The sequence below is a fragment of the Chiroxiphia lanceolata genome, chromosome 3 (assembly GCF_009829145.1).
Source record: "Chiroxiphia lanceolata isolate bChiLan1 chromosome 3, bChiLan1.pri, whole genome shotgun sequence".
Classification (NCBI taxonomy): domain Eukaryota; kingdom Metazoa; phylum Chordata; class Aves; order Passeriformes; family Pipridae; genus Chiroxiphia; species Chiroxiphia lanceolata.
Genome location: NC_045639.1, coordinates 53,971,608 through 53,986,802, shown reverse-complemented (window position 1 = coordinate 53,986,802; position 15,195 = coordinate 53,971,608). Strand labels below are relative to the sequence as shown.

At 38.9% G+C, this 15,195-nt stretch overlaps 1 protein-coding gene across 1 annotated transcript in view; it reads right to left on the bottom strand.

Annotated features, from left to right (window-relative positions):
- Nucleotides 1–15,195, bottom strand: part of ARID1B (AT-rich interaction domain 1B) — a 323,963-nt gene that overhangs the window by 224,377 nt on the left and 84,391 nt on the right.

The following is a 15,195-nucleotide window of genomic DNA, read 5'->3' as shown; positions in this document are numbered from 1 at the left end:
AATAACAGTTATAAAAGAATTATTAACTTGAATCAGCAATTACAATTAAATACATATCACAGAAGGGTGAAAATATAACAGCTGAGTGATGATGGTTTCTTTGGTCAGAAGTGTTTACTAGTTAAAGCTTTTTGATAGAAATATCAAGCGCACACAGGTACCACTATGACATATGCTGTTTGTAAAGAAATCCAGGGAGCTGAGATGCATGCCAACATCCAGCAGGGACTCATACCCCTGGAACAGGGGGAAACACACAAAACCAAACCTCTTAAATAAACAACCCCATTTTACTGTAAAAGAATAAGTAGCAAGCATGAACATTCATCCTACTCTGAGGTGTATTCTCGGGCGTTTTGATGAAGTACTGAGCCAGGTGGAAGACTAGACTTGAAAATAAGATTGCAATCACGCTGTGTAACCAGACTCCTGTAACAACCCTGGATTTACCATCGCTGCTACTGGCGCAACTTTCAAACACTGGCTATCAGGTCATAGCACACAATGCAGCCACTGCATCTGCTGGAGGCATGCTGCATCTGAAGGGTTAGATGGCAAGTATATTTGATCAAGAATAGCTCCAAAGCCTGTACCAGTAACATGGAGATTTTCCTCCCTACACGAGCCCAGGTAGGCTTAGGTAATGGCCTAACACAACATCCACCATACACTGCCGGGGGGAGCAACAAAACAACCTCCCATAAGCCATCCCCCATCCTCCAGCACAAGCTTACTTCACACACAGAAATAGTTGCCCATTGCAAAGCCTTAAATTCAGGCTTCATTTTAGCTACTGTAGGAGCTTCTACAGCAACTTCTTCAAGGAAAACAACAGAAAGCACAGTACTGACTTCAGCATGTGTTACTGGCAGGGAAAGTTGAAGAACCAGTTCCTGACTGCTAGAAAAGATATCTCACCTTTTTCTTTGTTGTTTTTAAATTGTTTAATTCTCCTCTCCCCTTCACGAGTTTACTACCAGTTCAGCTTGCTTCAGCCATCCTCAGACCTTCAGTTTTCAGGGATACCTAAAGTAGGTGGGTGCTGCAGGCTCAAGGGGCAGGGGAAGCTGTCCTCTGCCCCACCCCACTATCACCTTGCTGCTGCCTGTGTGGGGCTGCTCAGGCAGCCCAGTGCCCACAGCCACAGCTGCAGCTCATGCAGAAACTCCAGGAGGCAGCTGGCTGGCAGAGCACGAAAGCTTTCTGTCTCTGGTTTTAGCCCAGCTTCTGACAGAGAGAAATTTGTTAACAACTGTACCGTTTCCATTCAGCCCCTTCCACCCATCTGGGACTCTCCCAAATTATTTTAAGGGATGCAGAAAATTCAATGGGGCTAATAAAACAAACCCCAACAAACCTGATACGATATAAACCCAGCAATAAATGATCCTATCCCTAAGGCTGTGCCAAGTAAAATCAAGAAACACTTAAAAGGCCAGCACTTCAATGTGGTTACCAGCAGAGGGTAACAATTAGGCTTAAGGGTGACAAAGGCTGATGGCTGAATGATTATTATCCCCTGTGACCCCCCACACTCCCCCCCGCCCAGATTTCCACTTGTCACACAGCTCTCCTGCTGCGCACACCAGCAGGTTCCTGTGGATTAACAGTGAGGTTTAAAATCAACAAATGGCACAAGGCCTCCATTCAGCAGCCTTCACCCCAGTACAAAGGAGTAGAAAGGTGCAGGACAGCTTCACAATAGGCAAACAAATGAGCAAACCTCTGCTTTCCTTTTTATTTAAAAACGCGCAGGCACATACACACACACACACACACACACACACGCACACCACGCTCACGCACGCTGGGGGCTGTCACTGCGCAGGCATTCGTAATAAACCTGGCAACCCCAGATTTCAACTTCCAGTTCAGCATTCGATGTCATTCTTCCTAATTCTTAAAAAAATACACCAAATTAAAACCACTTGTCAAAACAACAACAACAAGAAAACCACACAGAAATACCAAGAGTGGTGAAAAAGGATAAATGGAATATTCAGTTTAGGAGATGTCACTGTAGAAACACAATTGTTCCTTTTCCCAAACAGACACTACAGGAATTTGCTGGGGAGCAAAACGTGGTTTGTATTTTGAGAAATCCAGAGCTATCACTTCCTTATGAAGTACCAAGCATTTTTTCCCACAGGTTTACAAGATTTTAACCTTACTTCCTACTGAAATTTCCAGGGACACTGGTGAAGGAGAGGGAAGAGACGGCATGCTTTCTCTTGAGAAATATTGCAGGTTGAATGGAATTTACTTTACCTGGGTATTTGAAGACTATGTATGAAATGTCTTTCCTCACGCTGAAAAGCACATTAAAAACTTCAGACATAACACCCTTTGTATTTTTAAATGAACATTTTTATAGTCTTCTTTCTGACTGTGGAAAAAATCAAATCCATTTGCTCTATTCTAGATGAGGTTTGGAAACATGCAGAAATTAGTGTTTGTTAATGATGCAGGCACCTGTGCATTCCAAATGGGGTTGAGATCAGAAACTCATTCTTACATTCTCCGTAAAGCTGTGCAGATATGTTGATCACTGGAAACTTGGAAAGCAGCTCTTGAGAAGTAAAGAATCAGTTTGTTCTCAGTAAGCTGCAAGCATGGGAATCTCCCGGATGAAATATGCATGGGACTGTGTGTATAATTTTATGTGTTTATACATATGCATTGTCCAATAAAAACAGTTCGTTTATATACTAAACATAATGATTAAATAATAGCACATTTCACTAAGAGGTTGGCTTCATAACGAAAATAGTGCTTAGTTTCATTTTCACTGAAAAACAGAAGAGAGAAAATCCCTACTGCCTTTCTTCAGTTCCACATTTGGAAATATTGTTAATATGCAGCGTATGACAGAATAGCTACAACAGATTTTGAGAGTTAAGTAAGAAATAAGGACAGCAGTATTAGGGTAAATTGTCTGTCATGGAAGAAATGCATGGAATTGGCAATTCTCACCTGCATCTTTGAAAGGTCATTTTTCTTTCTAGCATCTAGGAATGGATTTATCAGGGACCGAACAGAGGGAACATAAGGGGAAGAGGAACATGTTACCATGTGTTGTTCTAAGTCACGGCTGAGGAGTTCCCCACTGATACTGGGATTCCTGATTTTTTTTCATTTGACTCCCAGTATTTCATCCATCACTAACATTGGCTTTCAAAGCAAAGCTTATGATTTTTTATGAATCACAGAAAATTCATGTACTTAAGAGAGAAATCCAGGCTTTTATAAACAGAAGGCTACAAGTTTCCACTCAGAACTTCCCAACTGGGCACAAACCCAATCATATCATAGCTGTTACAGCACAAACTGTCAACAAAGTTATAAAATAACTAAAATCAGGGTTTTCTCCATCAGATTTTAGAAAAGCACAAGGACAAATAATCAGCAAGTCATAAACATATACTCAAAATAGCTGACATTTAGACTTTTTCACACTTTTCAAAACACATTTATTCTGTGAAACAGGTAGACAAAAAAAAAAGTATTAGACAATCTAAACCCCATGTATTGGGTAAGCTGTTCAGAAATCTATCCATATACAATTATTATATTTGGGTGGTAATATTAATAACAGCAACAAACTGCTTATCATCCACAGAGCCAGGACTAGTTATTCACCTCCTATTCACATACACTTCTAGCTTGTTCTGCAAATTGTGGTAAATGGAGCTCAAGATTTGTGAAGTCTGAGAAGAAAGGGAGGAAATGGGGTATTTTCTTCCCTCTTATTCTCTGTTACTGTATTCATCTTACAGACTTTCAAAGTCTCTAATTCTGGTGTGGGATTTCACTACCAGAGAGGTTTAAAGCGACTGAGTGAGCCTATGTACTGGCCCACAATAAAGTCAAAGGCTCCTTGGTCCTGCCTCCCACAATTCTTCCAGCTGGACACACATCCCTTACTTTGTATTAGTGGTCTTCATTAGACCACTTTGTTAAGTGGTGTTAAGTTTGTTAAAACTTGCCAGGTAAGTAACTCCTTTCCCCCAGCTTTATCATGGGTTACTGAGTAGAACTGGCCTCAGGAAGGGTTGGGTGAGCAAGAAAGGAAGGAAATCTCCCTCCTTCGGCAGCAGCCAGCCATGAGCCTGGTTCCACACTTGCAGCAGTCAACTACACTGAGACCACTTTGGAGCAGGCCACTGACAGACAGCCTTTTCCCTTTTTCATGTGCAATGCTAACTAGTGTCATGCTTTCATGCTCTAGCTGGTCCTATCCTAAAACAAGCAAGCCTGTCCACATTGACATGTTCTCTGCAAACCTGAATGAATATTGCACTGATAATGCTGGAAACCATGTAGATGAAATGCACATTTGTTATAAGATCTGCCGAAGACGATTAAATCTAATTATTAAATAGTTTAGATTATTTTTAATAGAAAATGAAGGCATAGGGAAAATATTACTCTTTGAGGGAAAACCACATTTAAAGAAGGACTGGGTGAGAAATATCATTCAGGCTTCATCCACTTCTACTGCAGTGAGTTTCAGAGGGATAACATGACCACCCAGGAAGATAAGTACCATGATGGTTAAATAGAAAGAAAATAATTTATTGAAAATAATATGCTAGACTTCAACTTGAAAAACTCATTAAAAACTATTTTAGCTCATCTTCTTGTTTCAGTGGGTTGATCCTTAGAAGATTTCAAGTGTGAGAGCAGCAAATTCTACAGCAACGTGACAACAGCACAGTTAAAAGCAAATTTCCTCCTGTCCCCCAGACCACTCGAGAATGGAAGTCAAGACCCAGTATTGCAGCCAAGAGGACTGCACAGCCCTACAATACGAGATTATTTTACTTATCTATGACGGAATACTACTGAACCTAAAGAAGCCAAGTGATATGTTAGGGGCTATAGAAGGACATTCCTTGTTATGACTTAACCATTCTGTGTAGATAAATATATATCAATACATCTCCACTATTTCCACCTTCTGCACAAAAAGGCTACAATAAAGAAAAAAATTACTTACCAGAATGGTGGCATCTCCCTAAACAGCCAATTTCTAGCCCAACTCTAATACCTAACATGTCACCTACCAAGTTGTTTACTCTCTGGTAGCACAAAACTGACAACAAAGGACAGCCAACCTGTTAGATGAATACTGTAGGTAAGGCTGCACTCAGAAAAAATGTTATGCCCACGGGCACAGGCAACACTGAGTCCCACGCAAGCAGCCCTGTGGGGAACGATCCACTAGGGCCAAAAGAGCACAGAGGTTTGCTTGAAACCTGGACAAATGGTCTGCAGAAGTCCTGCAGTTTGTCGATGGACTCTTGCAGAAGATCCTGGGTCAAGAAGAAATGCATATATATGTGTCTTGAATTTTATGAATCAGAAATGAAAAAAAACAAAACAAAACAAAACAAGAAAACCTAAAAGCCTTGAAGAAAAGAAAATTGCTATCTTGCAGATGGAAAGCATTGGGCACAAACCAGCAAGCATGTCTCTTACTGCACAGAAGGAACAGGTGATTTCAGGAAAAAAATTGTTTTGTAGGTCCCAGTACCTATTACACCAACAAAAAAGAAGAGAGTGCTAACCACCGGAGGTGGATTACCAATGTAGTCTGGTAATCCTCTTAAACACGCTAGTCTGTGTTTATGTGATGAACTGAATAAACCCTGTTCACAACCAGAGTACGTAAATAATTTCAAACCAACCCTCTACCACAAAAACCTCAATGGAGACAAGAAAAGCAGCTGTCCTGAAGTATGGCAACCAACAGGCTGGCATCTACCTCAATATGCTGATGCCATTTGCTGACTGTTGCTTCAGTGGGACTTGCAAGCAGTGACTGCTTCTAGTTCAGGTTGTTATCGTATGCCCACAGTCAAACCAGGCCAGGAACATGTCCTCAGAAACAAAGATGATACTTTGCCTCACCAAGTTAGTTTTGGTCTTCATCTTCATTACAGGTACTAGAGGAAGGGAAGAACTTTAGAAACATGCCAAAGCAAAAAGCCCCTTTCCTTTTCCAAAAGGAGAAATTCATCTAGAAATCATACCTAACTCCTCAAAGGAAGATCCGCCCATTTATGTGGAGACATTTGGAAAGCCTGCCAGTTTGGATGCCTCAAGTGTAGACCAGTCATTGTCAGTAACACACCTCATTGTCTTCTTCAATGTTATTAATACCTTCCCTTCCAAGATATCTGCAATTTCTTTCTAAAACTTACTATTTCCTAGGTGCCCTTTGTTAAGCTAATTTAAAAAAAAAAATACAATGGGAACATAATTTTCTTCCTTCAGGACCCCAATTATTATGCAATGACATCCAAGTTAAGCCATATGAAACTGGAGAAGGAAGAAAAAAACCATACACTTTACGTAGCAGGCAGCGGTTGATGCAAAAGATCAAAAAAATAAACTTAGGTAAGCAAATATATTATTGATGGTCAGTCCATCAAAATTCTTCCGAAGTTATTAGAAAGTCAGATTACCTAACTATGGAAGGTTTTTCCCTCAGAATGTTTAAAACATTTTAAACACAGACAGGGTCAAAAAAAGCACTCCACATCTTACAGGGAGATTTGTTGTTTGGACAACATAGCTTCTAGTCACATATTGGGTAATCCAGGCCAACTAACAAGACAGAAGGGTCTCTCTTCCTAAATGCTCTAGTCCATTTTCACATGTGTCTCGTCTATATGGCCTCCAGGACCCACATTAAGCAAGTGATGCAGGAAGAGCTCCAAGATGAAATCATTCTCAGAAACCCTTATCTTGCTATTCTCTTTCACCACTATTGCATTCCATGGATCACAGAGCATATCAATAGTGGATTTAATCAGAAACAAGACATTTCTTCTGGTTTTCTTCTGTCATACTTGTAACATGCCACATGAAAAATAGGCGAGTTTGATGTTTGTATTAAAATGTGACTGCTGCACACTGCACAGCCTGATAAACAGCTGTCAGCTCTTCCTTTACAGGCAAAAAAGTGGATGTAAAGTTCCACTGAAAATAAAGAGATAAGAGAGAATTCAAAGTAGTAATCTGAGAAATATAACTTGGAAATGAGGGGTAAAATGAGCATTTTATTTCCATGCATTTTCCCATGTTTACAGAGCTTTTTGGACTTTTCCTAAAAAGCTATACAAGGCTCAACAGTCCAATCACACTTTCATTTTCTACACCCCTCCTTCCTCCCCCTTGCCCATCCTTTCACTGACAAAGCTATATTTAAAACAAAACAGAACAAACATACAAAAAAAAAGGTTTTTTAAAAAAGAAGGACTGGCCAGCTTAGCATGTCTTATTCTTTATAGTCACTTGGGACAGACTACCACGTTAATGTGATGACTTACAGATTTTGCGCCATCCAGCATCCTGCCCTGCCACACTAGTTCTTCCTAAAACTCCAGGAGGAATGCATCACTTCAGCAGACCCGAGATGGGAATCTGTTCTGAGAAACAAGCTCTGCACCCCAAAGAAACGGCTAAACAACCCGACAAAAGGTGGGAGAGGGGCAGGATTTAAACCTGCCATTTGTTTCAACTCGGGCTGCTGCAGGAGCAGGGAGCCGGGGGGCTCTGTGCCCCAGAGGGCAGCAGCCTGCCCCAGACTGCCTGCCGCCTCCGAGGAAGTTCTCCCAAGCATACGGCTCACTGGCAGAAATGAGGTCAGAGCACTGCCCGCAGCTTACAGCAGAGCTGAAAGCCTGAAGCCAGCTTACAGAATAAAGAGAAAAGCTGCACCGAGAGCAGCTGCTACCTCTAGGCTAATAGAGCTAGGTACCCAAGGATGAGACATCCTCACTCGAGACCGGGAAACATTACTTCAGTGTTTTCTTAGAGGCACATCTGTATCTGTGCTTCGAGGTAAAAGCCAGGACTTCATCTAAAGGCTCATGAAAACCCGCAAATTGGTTAGGAAGGGCTGCAAAACATCACTGAGGCTGCATTTAAAAAAAAAGAACGGAGAGGTTTGTTTCCTATTCTCCATCCCTCAAATACAAAGCTATATTACGTTATAGAAATTTATATCACAGTCCAGTGACACCTGCTAACTTACTCCCTAATACTCACACATGGAGGTCTCTTCAAAATGAAGACTGAAATGAGATTTGCCTACTATTTGATCAACAGTACAATCATAGGAGAAGAAATCGAAGCTCAGATACAAAAAAGTCTGTAATAAACTTGGTAAAAACGGTATTCTCACCTGGTGTCTACTGTTTCTGTTAACTTAATTTTTCAGTATGTGAAAGGGTTAGTATGTTACCTTTGGGACTACTGGAAGTGGAGAATTAGTTGCATTACCATCCTCTCTTTCTCTGCAGTCTGTTAAAACACACCATATCTGTGCAAAAATTCAAATCCAGCACCAGCAGAAGCAATTCAATGGACTGCACAATACACCAGTTTAAACCAGCAGTAGCAAACTATTTCTTTAATCTTTTGAGGTAGAAAAGTCTTCACCACCATAACCACAACCACAATTTTCTCAAAAGAAAATATTCCCAACTGGACTGGTTTTGGGAGTGCCAGGAGGAGGGAGTAAGGGGGTGGTAAACAAGTGAAAGAAGTGATGAAAACTTAAAACTCTGAGAAGAGACCACTGAATAGTCTTTAATACAGCAAGGAAAACAGAGTGACTTTCATTAAAAATCACCTCTCTTTATATATTAATCCCCTCCTTATTATATTAAAATTATCCTCTTCTTTTTTGTGAGGGTGAAAGAGGACAATTTTCATGAATTCTGTAGGCAGAGACTCAAAATCCAAACATATAGCTGGTTATTTAGCCTTCTACCTAAAAACGTGCATGTGGAAAGACAGCTCCTTGGCAATCAGGGATAAGCACGAGGAAGACATAGAGACTGTGCTCTTACAGAACTTGATTTATTGAGGGACAGCTCACCAAGACCAACAGTTGTTCTATCTCCCGCAACATAAACACCAAGCACAGTTTTGTCAACACGTAAAGGTAAACTTGTTTTTTAAGTGGTATCTTATTTATTTCAGTTTGCTGTTTCATTCTTTGTTGTACATGTCTGATTGCAACAACTAAAACACCCTGTACCAATTCAGCTATACGCTCCAAAATCTATTCGAAATTCTACTACAGTAGGAGAAGAAGGCAGTAAAAGGGAAATACTGGAAAGGATAATGAATACATATAAAATATATGCTGGTCTATATTCAGATAATACATTGTCTCAACAACAAAATCCCAATGCAAAATACAGAAAATAAAACTAAATATATGTACACTGAACATCTTCAATTATTAAAGAAAACACAGGCAGCCAGAAAAATGCAGTGGTAAATTTTATGCCAGGAAATATCAACGAACTTATTTTCTTACCTCTGAGGAAAACAATGTATATTAATTTAAAGGCCATAAGAGAATACTGCTATATCAGAACTGGCCATGAGGTGTAATTTACAAGACCACTAAAATTTGGAATATATACTGCTCATACGGAAGTAAAAAAAAAACCCAAAACAACAAAAAACCAAAACCAAACCAAACCAAACAACAACAAAAAAAAACCCCAACACATCACCAAAAAACCCTTACCAAACAGATTAAGTAGTACTTTTCAGACTTGACAACATGAGCACTTAATTCGAAATGCTATTCTATTTGCATTGTAGAGTTTTTCTTATAACAGGATTTGTGCTTTTATATTCTAAAACATTCGTGCAGACAACTTTGTCTATGAACAGCCATCGGATTAACGAATCATAAAATACATGACTATTACATGATCAGGTATCTTTTGATAAACTCACTATTCTGTTTAACTTACTGCCAAATTTCAAAGGTATGGATAAAATTATTTCTGGGATATTAATTTAGCTCTCAGAATAACATTAAAAGAAAACCAGCATTGAGTAATAAGGAGAGTGGTAAGAGGAGCAACAATAGTTACGATCACTAATCTATAACAAAATAGTTTTTATCAGCCTGCATTCCAATAGTTTTACTATCAAGCTAATTAATTGACTCCTATGCCAATATCTAAATGCCAAGCAATTAATGGCACTGAACTATAAAAGGCTTTGTCTTTGCTCTTGTAGAGTTATTTTATAAAGCAAATGCAATTCTGTCATTTCGCTGATTTAATGCAGGCTTTGTGAGGTTAATATTCCCAGGCAATTGCAAAATAAAGAACTCTTTTAATTAACCTTCTGTGATTTAAATACTGAGAGAAATCAGAACGTAGAAACTTTAAATAATACCACCATCATAATAAAAACAATAACACTTTATGGATAAAAGCCAAACCACTGATTTGATAACTTTGAGAAATACATCTGAACACGTGTATCTTACTGTATTTCTAGACTCATTAAGAAGACTTTTCTCTAAGTATAACATAATAAATCCATGGTAGATTTTACATAGTTTTTGAAGTTGAGCTGAAAAATGTTTCCTTTCAGGATTATTTACTTATAAATACCGAAGCTTTTCATTTGAAGAAATGATTTAGCATCCCCACCTTTTGCACTGGAATGCTTCGCAGAGATTTTTGTTACAGACACAGGACATTGCCTGCTAAATCTACAAACTAATTGCATGTAAGTAACTAACCACTTAAAAATAAATGAGCAAAACAGGACTTCCCTTTTCCTCCCAGACTAAGTTTTCTGTCTTTCCAATTTGGGTGAAAGGAGCTTTTATTGCCAGAGTTTCTTTATTATATAATTGTATGCTAACTTCATTTTAGTACATGAAAAAATCATCAGGACTCAGGCCTTTCAGCACTGCGCGCTTACAAGCACAAGAGCTGCAATATGTCTGCCAGGTTCAGAAAGATACAAAAACATGGGAATAAAAATTAAAAACCAGCAGGGTACAGGTGGTCATGAATATTCCTGCCAAACAGGTTTGCAGCATGCTCTGACCTATCTCCTCCGACTATCCGGTCAGATATCATCAAACCCCCATCAGCAGCAGATGCCTCAAGAGGTGCACTTGCTGGTTTCTCAGGAGAAGAAAGCCAACCTTCAAAATTCCTCCTTCAAACAGAAAAGCCTGCTTTCAGCAGAAAACCATTAAGAGATGAACACACATACTGTGAAAATGTTTAACTAAAATGAGGGAACTTTAAACCGAAGGTGCCATACAGTTGTTGAGACAACTCCAAGGCAAACAAATACTTTCACTGACAGTCCTTTGGAAGATTATAAAACAGACGTATAAACAAGTTTGCTACATTTTATACATGAACAGTAGTACCACTTTGCAAGATAAAGTACTTCTCCTTTCCCAGTAATATTCACTTAACAAATCCAAGTTACTACAAAGACAGATATGTGTAATGGGTAATTAAACATGCTAACTTTAACAACTTCAGACCTAACAGACTGGAGTTGGATTTTTATTTGCATAAATTGATCACCATGTCTGTAAACACTCTCTTTAAAATAACAGGGCCAAGAAAGTCTTCTCTAAATCTGAATGCAGATTTCTGGGTTTGGTCAACAAGCCTTCAGTAAAAATAAGCCTGCACTGCTGTGAGTGCTGCTCTGTGCTATGCCCTCAATTTTGTGTTTGTGCTCAGGTGTGAGTTTACAGACAATTATACTTGCTTTTTCTGCCTGACTCTATTCTTGGTAGCTACTTGGCTCTGGAAGATTATTCTCCAAGTCTGACAAGACAGCACCTATTATAATCTTATAAATACAGAGAGAAATTGCTGAAAAAAAGAGAGAAGTTCGACACATTTCCTGGAGGGATATAAGCAATGCTAAGCAAACAGAGCAGTCCCCAGATGGGCAATAATCAGCCATTCCCACTACTGGGAAAAGCTGTAGCACCACAGGAATCACAGTTTCACTGAACTCCTGAGCTGAATAATACACACAGATAAATAACCTTACGCTTAACACTTATTTGCTATCCTAGCAGCATCATTATGATTATGAAATACAACTTGATAAAAGCAGAAATCTAACTGGCAAAGAATTCAATCAGTAGTCATTGAACCTACACAGGTTCAAACATCATTTGCCCTTCATGAAAATATCATGTGCTTAAGAAAGGCTCAAAAAGGATAAATCACTTTTATGCACAAGATCAGTATGGTTCTTAAGTATTTCAACAGTTTTTAGGTCACTTTGGTGTTCAGCAGGTGCTGGTCACGCGTGGCTTGTCTAGAAGCCAGGATTTAAGTCATGATGTGTGAGTTTTGGAAGACAGTTGCTGAAAACTGGCTCCCCTTCCCTGCTCGCCCCAAATCCAGCCAAGCTTTAACTACAGATGTGAGAAGTCAAGATTGTGCTCTGCCTTTTGGTATCTACCTGACCTCTCTGAAGTAGGCTGGCAACAGAAGGTTCAGCATACCAAAACGGATGCTTTCACACAAAGTTACACTGTTGGTGTTCCTTGTTTCTAGTTTCAACCCATAAAGTGTTATAAATCTGGGGTTGAATGTTTTAAAGGAAGCACTTCTCCCCTCTACCTCTTTACTCGGGAAAGAATACAATTTCTTCTAAGCTAAAAGCAAGTCCAGCATTTCAAGACAGTGTGAGTATACACTGAGCACTAGGCATCTCTGTTCCTGAGAGGATGAAAGCCATGAAGGTTTTATGGTACACAACAAGTAGTGGTGTCAGCCACTGCTGCTGATGGCAGGCAACAATCTCTTCTGAACATTAAATTTGATTATGAGTTCTCATATAACTGTAATAACCAGCTTCCACAAAGAATGCTTTCCTATATGCCTGGCAGCAAATGTCAGATTAACATACAAGGTTGTTCTTTTCCAGATTTCCTGTGGTTCATAACACAACAAATATTAAGTGCAACCACTCATCTAGTGGTAGATAATTACAGACACAAAAGTTAAAAGGACAGAAGGACAAATGATTTTTATTATAACTTTAAGACATAAGCATCTGTATGTTACTCCCTAAAACAAGTTTAAATTAAATTCTGCAGGATTTGAGACTAAACTACATACAGTACTGACTGCTAATTCTGTGCCAATTTCTAGTAGCTTAAGAGTGAAGATTTTATTATAAAGAGTAATTATGTTGAGGTACACAACTTAAATCTGGACTCAATGAGGACTGTCTGTATTACTTACTAGTGAATTTGGTATTTGCACGCATCCCAGTTATTCCTAACATACATTTTTGTATAGTGTTATACCCCAAAACAGCTTGACAATGTTAATGAACATGCTGCTTACTATACGGTTAAAAGAACTTTAGCAGCTCACACTGAATTTAAAAACAATCCTTCATCTTCATTGTACCAAAATCACTTTAATAATTTGATGCATTTTGCCACAATACAATTTGTTCTGTTTTCATGACAGTCTTACAGCTTGGACATGAAAACAGATTAATTAGTTTCACATTTTGTTCACATTTTCATAGACTGTTTCAAATTAGGAATTATTTTAGCTGTCCTACCTTGCACTGATTCAACACTCGAAACAGATGTCTATGAAAGAACGTTCTCATCATCATCTCAGGCTTGCAACTGAGACTAGTTTCAACCATCGATCCCAGTTCAGGGAAATGGAGAGAAGTCACAGCCCCTTGCGGTAGTATCAGTGGTCCCCAACCCTCTGCTTGGAGACACTGACTGAGGTGTCACCAGAGATGCTTCCCACCTTCTCACGTACACTGCCTTCCTACTTTGGATGCCTTTCTACCTGGGACTACTAAAATGAGTCACAGATTCTTACTGGCCCAAACTGTGTTCGTCTCCCTGGCCCACTTTCAGAAAATAAAACCACTGGTTACTCTACTGTTTATTCATCCTGTACAATTTGCATTGGCAAATATTTCGCCAAGATCAGTAGGTTATGTATTATAGTGGGGGACAAATAAGGTTTTGGCCAGCTTTAAGAACATTAAAATAAAACCTGACAGTGAGGGAGTCTTGCTTGCTTGTTTATAAAATATTTTCTCCTTTTACATAAAAGCAAAGACTGAGCCTGAACTACTGGACTGTTCCTTTAAGGCATTTTAAAAAAACCCTAGTAACCACAAGAAAATGATGTAAGAACACACACAAAACCACTTTGTGAACAGTTAACCGGAAGGACCAATGCCCCAGAGAAGGGCACATACACGCTCCACCTCAAGGACCTGCCACACTTTTTCCCCTCTTAATCTCATGCCTGCACGTGAGAAAGGGGATCAGCACGTATAATCCCACTCTGTTCTGGAAATTTGCAAGCAGAAAGCTTCCAGAAATGTGTAAAACAAAAGACAGCTTCATTCAGAGTAACAGCAGCAGGTGTAGAATAAAATCATTACTTTTGTTTAACTAAGAGTGAGACCATAACTATTTTTCAGATCCATTTTATCTGTGAAAAAGTGATATGGTCTCAACTCATAAAATAACACAATAAAGCTCAAAGGCATGATCCTATCTCAATACATGTGAACACATGCTACATAAAACAAGAAAATATATAAACATGGTTGTTTACAAGCCAGTTGTAATGCCAGGAAAGCATAATAACCAAAAATATACATCACACTATCTTAACAAAATAATGTTTAATGATGACAGTTTAAGTTTGCAATTACATGACATTCTTGAGCAAAATATCACTTCTACTTATGGCAAAATATTTAAAACTGCAAAAACAACTGAAGCATTTATTCATTTATATGCGATTTCAAGATGAAAAACCCTGCCAAGGGCAACACCACAGTAGTGGAGCACATCTTTCTTTCTCTCTTTTCTTTTAAAGAGCAATAAAGGTAAAAAAGTTTAAAAAAAAAAGGCAGTATCTACATCTACTGGCAATATCTACGATATCTAATGATCAACGAATCTGCTACTGCAATAAATTTGCTTAAAATAAAGCTCTTCCTTTAATGGTTTTTACACAGCAGGCTCCTGATATGAAGAGGGGATGACTGATGCTGGCTTACAATATGGCTCTACAGTAAACTGTGCCAGTATTACTGTCAAATCACCTCTTATGAAACTCCCTTTCTGCCCACCATGCAATCAATTTAACAAACATCTAAACAACTTAACAGTTCAAACATTCAAACAAATCCCATTCTCCTCCTTCCCCTCTATGCTTATTAGAAGAATGAAAGTCACAAGTCACTGGAACTGTCCCAGAAATTGTTTTATCTGTTTACTTTTATTAGACAAGATTGCATATTGAATTCAAGTGAGTCAAGGAAAAGCAGCAATGGTTTCATACTTCCACAGTGTCTGAGAAATGAAGA